The following is a 5,996-nucleotide window of genomic DNA, read 5'->3' as shown; positions in this document are numbered from 1 at the left end:
TAACTATATTTTTTTGGTGTTGAAAGTAAGCAAAATGTACTATTTTAAAATTAACACTGTAAAATATTAAGAATTAAAACTATAGCTATCATATAGTTTTCACTTGTTTAAAGAAAATAGAGCATTTACACATAGAAAGAATAGCAATCGCTTTATGAAAAGCACACGATTGATTTAACAAAATTTGTAATCAGACCTCTACATTCTACTGAAAAAAAGCCTCCTGTCTCAATTGAAGGAGAAAAATGATACTATGGTAGATAACTTTCAATATATTCCAAAATTAAATAGTTCGTTTGCATCTAAATCTCAAAGCCTTTCTCTTCATCTCAGCTCAGTCTTTCTTGGCTGCATCCTCTCTTGGTCTTTGCTGTCTCTATGCTACTTTACATATATTTATACTGTTCTGTTTATTTTCTTCCATCTTCTCAATTACTTCCACCTGTGTCAAATTCCCATTCCAAGGCTTTTGTTGGGTTTTTCTCTTTTCCTTCCTGTCCTCTCACTTTCAAAACTTTTATTAAAATACAAGTTATACTTGACTACACACAATATGAAAATTCCAACTGTTTTTCAAGTCACCTGGAGTACTCTTCCATCTCTTCATTGTTATACTGCTTCCAATATATTTCAATTATTCTCCTATCTTAATTTTAATACATAACAAACTGCTCTCACTAAAGTCACCAAAAATTTCTTAGCTTTACAATCAATTTTATTAATTAAGTATTATACAGGAAATTGAGTTTGGTGTATTCTTCTTGTGTGTCTTGTCTTTCATAATTTCAACAAAACTTTGCTTTTTATTTTCCTCTTACTTTTAAGATTGATCTGTTCATTATTTCTATTTTGCCTCTCCTTTGTTAAACACAGTGTTCAGGTTATAATAAGAAATGAAAATATGCTTACAGTAAAAAATTGCTAGAATGTAATTAATACATATAATTATATTGCATGTATTCAAAGTGATGCTGCGTCTAAAATTTTGACAACTAAAGTTCTCAGTTGCATTCTTTTTGACCACAGTCCAGTCATCAAGGAACACCTCTCTAGGTAACTGGCTGACCTTTATACCTCTTGGAGAGTAAGTCTTAGTGACTTTTCATTCTCCTAAGTTTTGAGATATATATGGAGCAGGCACCTCCCTTATGCTTGTTTCATACTCAGGACACTCTAGAGGTATACGTTATTAACCTCTTCTTGAAATACTATTCCACTTATTTTGTTCTACCTCATAGTTTCTGTTTCATACATTAAGTTTAGTCATGCTGAGCAACAACAGCTTAGTGAACACTACACTAAAATTTCCTCTCTACAGGCATTTTATATTTCATGAAATATTTGATTAAAAAATGTTTTCTCATATCATTACATAAAGTTTTTCAGAATAAACTTGCTCCTTAAGAAATTGAATGTACATTTCTTCAAGTGGCATTCCATTCAGTTTAAAATCATGGCCATTCTAATACCTTAGCTCTGGACTCTGAATATGTCTAGGACTCAGCATTTCCAGTCACATTTCATTATTCCCAGTAAAGTCACTAGTGCTTTAAAAAGTCTTACTTTTCTAAATTTGTTACAACTTGCATATTTATTGAATTGGGTTCATTTAACTTTTTGCCATTTCTAACTCCCCAAAACTATCTTCTTACATTATACTAGTATATAGCCTGAAATGCTCAATCCAACATTGTACCCAAGTGGTTTACTCTCCACTCCTATCTTCTCATTTCCTCCCTATAAACATCATGAGTTTTAAAATATGTGCTCCATTTTATTTCAGGAGATACCCAGTGCAGACATAGAAATGAAAAATGCAATATTTTCACAGGGTTTACTTCTCAGGACTCCCACATCAAGCAGAGTGGATGTTTCTGGCATTCCTGGCAATATGCTTCACCACCATTGTGGGGAACCTGGGTCTGATTAGTCTTGTCAAGAAGGACCCTCACCTTCACACACCCATGTATTTTTTTCCTTGGCAATTTTGCCTTTGTAGATGCTTTTTTATCATCCACTGTGACGGCTAAGGTGGTGGTTAACTTGTTAGACAAATACAAGTTGATATCTTTCTCTCCAAATGCATGGTAGAATGTTTTCTCCTTTGCAATCGGTATAACCTCAGAATGTTTTCTCTTGGCACCAATGGCTTATGATCGCTATGTAGCTATATGCAATCCATACTGTCATTATGACCAATAGACTGTATGTACAGCTATTAATTTCATCATTTTTAGGTGGCTTTCTCCATGCATTAATTCATGAAAGCTTTTTATTCAGATTAACTTTCTGTAATTCCCACATCATATATCCCTTTTATTGTGACGTTACACTGTTGTTTAAGATTTCCTGTACAGAACCTGCTCTTAATTATCTACTTGTTTTTATTTTCTCTGATTCAATTAAGGTATTCAAGATTTTGATTGTTCTTGTCTCTTGAACACTTATTCTATTCACTGTTTTAAAGATATCATGGGGCTGGGGATTTAGCTCAGTGGCTTAAGTGTCTGCCTTGCAAGCGGGTTGTCATGAATTTGATCCCTGGTACTAATAAAAAAAAATAAAGAAGTGTCTCAAAAGCATAAGGAAAGCTTTTCCCATCTGTGGAGCCCATCTTTTGTCTATGTCTTTGTCCTGTTGCCCCCTTCTATCCATGCATGTGCATCCAGCATCTTCACAAGCAGATGGTCAGGATATGATCTTCTCTCGGTTTTACAGCGTCATAAACCATGCACTGAATCCAATTATCTCCAGCTTGAGAAATAAGCAAGTCATAGATTCACTGAGAAAGATGTTAAATAGAAATGCTTAGGTCTCATATTAATATCTGCTCTCTGTTAGCTAAAATAAAAACCATGAAAAATGTTAATGTTATCAGTATTATTCAGAGAGTCTGGCAGTTATAGTTCTATAATGTTAATGATTTATTTATGTGTTTTATTATGTCCTTGAAACATTCCCTTCACTCATAAAGAGTTTAATACCAAAAAATTTAAAGCTGAAAAAAGGAAAACATTTTACAGTTTGTGTTCTTGAATTATTTATATATTGAGCAATAAACCATGCATCATTCCAAAGAAACTGAGTATGATAAGTTTATACAGATAATACTATTGTGTAGTTGGGACTCATGTCACATTTACGTTTCTGTGGCTGCAAATTTGTTTTTGAATGAGAAAAAAGCACAGTATTATTGTTAGTCATAAAAAGTCTTTTTTTTTCCTATTTGTATTGAGAAATGCTGAGTTTCACATCTTGGAATTATTCAAATCGCATATCACAGAATTATCAACTAAGCTTTGTATATACTTATAAAAATGAGAAATGAGTTAAAAGAGTGAGTCCCCTGCTAAGAGTAAAAAAGATGTTCTTAGTTCAGTGTTCTCTGAGTAATAAGAAGATGTGTGTCACCTCTTTTGTCCTTGATTGCTACTAAGCCCCTTTATAGATGTCATGCTTTGTTTCTGGGCAATGTAAAAAGTCTCCTTAATTCAGAAAATTAATGAACAAATTAAACAATTAAGAATATATGTTAAACCAATAACAGTTTTAAATTGAGATATGAATGAATCTAACAATCTGTATGAAGAAACATCTGATAAAGTTTGGGAGGGCAGAAAAATGAATGTGTCAGCAGGATGGAAGATGTAAGAACTAGAAATTCATAAAAAAGTGAATAATTTTTACGGTGAGAGTTTAAAAAGTAGTAATATAGAAAGTATACATCTATCATCCTTAAGTGTAAAGAAAATCATAATGCTTAACATTCAAACTTCATTGCAATGTTTTGTTCACATGAGGAACTTTATATGGATATTATTGAAGTACAAGCTGTTATAACATTGCATAATGCTGTGCCATCCCCTCTGAGGATGCGATAGGAAACTCTGAATGTTCTTCAGATTCTCTAAGTATAGTGTGTGATCAAGCTGCAGGGCTCCCTTGGCCGTTTTCCTATCACACTTGATCTTGGGCAAAAGCCCAAATGGTGGTGCCACTTATCTGTTAACAATGAAATTCCATGCATTTTTTCTAGAAATACCAGTGATTCTTTCTTTTAAGAATTTTTTTTATTTTAAAAAATCAAAACAGAAAAAAACATAGAAATGATACAGAATTAAAATAAATAATAGAAAATTCTTTTACCATAAAAATGGATCACTTTTTAAGTGAAAATGTAGTTGTTATATCTTCCATCCTGGGGACACTTTCATCCTTCTGCTCTCCCAAACTTTTCTATCAGATGTTTTTCGTACACACATCTTAGTTTTATTTTTATCTCAGTGTAATAGATTCTACTATATTTTCATTACTTCTCAATTACATAGTTCTGTAGGATAAGAGGTCTGTAGACAAGAAAATAGAATAGTGGCCTTCATAGGTCTTTTATGTAATGTCTACCAGAGAGAGTTAAAAAAAATTCTACTAGACAAATTCCCCTAAGATGCAAGTCATAGATAGGGGTAGAGAAAGAGAAAAAAACACATAAAGAAAGACACAAAATGGCCTTGAGAGTTGAACCAGGAGACCAGAAAAAGAGCGTATAGGCAGGATACAGAAAGCCAGTATACAAATGATTAGCAGCCCTTCCCTCCAAAAGAATTCAGGAGAAGCAACCTGGAAGTGTATGTGTAAGTTTAAAACAGTATATACAAACACCCATACTGTATACATATGTAATTACTCTAAAGTCATTGTGTTATTCAGTCTAGAGTCACTGTATTCATTATATAATATAGACTATGATAGATATCCATCGACCCCTTACTAACTCTAACATAATGATAAATGAGGCACACTTTGCCAATCAGCTGGCAACCACAATGAGAAGGCTCTAAATAGAAGATCAAAGAGAAGTAAACAAACAAACAAACAAACACAAGGACGATGAAAAAATGACATTAGGTAGAAGTACCAGGAAGCCAGTTCAAGAACAAAGGAGACATGGGTGCATCCTTCATTCATAAACTAAATTATTTTAGTGCAGTATTCATGTCATGCCAAATGTTTAATGCTGAAAATAAGTAAAAGCAATATACAGGTTGCATTATAAATACACTGACCACTAAACTGAAATGCCGTTCAAAAGGACTTGGATGTGGTAAGTTCAAAAAGATAGTAATGCTGTTAGGTTGGGACTCTTACCACATTTACTCCATTGTGGTGGCAGATTTGTGTTTGAATGAGAAGGAAGTACAGGAGTATTGAGGATCATGAGGTAGATCTTTCATTCCACTCATTTTGAAAAGTGATGTTTCATTTTTTGGAGCTGTAAACAGCTCTGAGATATCAAACAGAATTATGAACAAGAGTTTGAAGATAATCTTACACAATGAGAAGGGAGTTAAAAGAGCGACATGAAGGCTAAACACTAAGCTTAGTTCAGTGTTCCTGAGTAAAGAGGAGTGTGGCCTCTCTTTGTCACTGATGCTGCTTAGGGACTATCTAAGTGTCTAGGTTCTTTTCTGGGCAACTAAAATCCTCATTAACTCAGAAAAATAATAGATTAAATTAAATAATTAAGCAAGGGTGGGCATAGAGAAAGTTGGTGGGAAGAAGGAAAGGTTTTTAATCTTTAAAAATGTAAAAATACTACCATTGAAAATTTATTGAAGTGTTTGGTACAGATGAAGGAATTTAAATTTATATTACCAAAATTTAAGTAGTGGCAAAATGATATGACATTTAGTGTCCAGTGACTGGCAGAGAGACAAAAACACTGAATGCTAGATTTTTTTTCCCTCACATTCTTTATTATAATACGTGATCCATCTGCAGTCTATTATTTGCCATTTACCTCTCCACAGTGGAATTCCATACATTTTTACAGTGATACTACTGAGTCCTTCATCCTAAGATTACTCATCTTATGTTTGCAAAATTCTAGTTATTTTCATCTTCCATCCTGCTGACATGCTGCCTTCCCAAACTTTGCCACTAAGTGATATTTCATAGAGACCACAGATTAAATTGTATTTCACTTTAATATTTTTCAG

The 5,996-nt window shown here is 33.2% G+C and overlaps 1 pseudogene; it reads left to right on the top strand.

The window, feature by feature from the left end:
• The first annotated feature begins 1,814 nt into the window (after positions 1–1,814).
• LOC100717312 (olfactory receptor 5H17-like) lies at positions 1,815–2,812 on the top strand (annotated as a pseudogene).
• The last annotated feature ends 3,184 nt before the right edge of the window (positions 2,813–5,996 follow it).

This window comes from Cavia porcellus, unplaced genomic scaffold (assembly GCF_034190915.1).
Source record: "Cavia porcellus strain 051 isolate PalLab524CR breed Dunkin Hartley unplaced genomic scaffold, mCavPor4.1 scaffold_13, whole genome shotgun sequence".
Lineage (NCBI taxonomy): Eukaryota > Metazoa > Chordata > Mammalia > Rodentia > Caviidae > Cavia > Cavia porcellus.
Note: the sequence above shows the minus strand (reverse complement) of the source record. Positions and strands in the feature narration are given on the sequence as shown.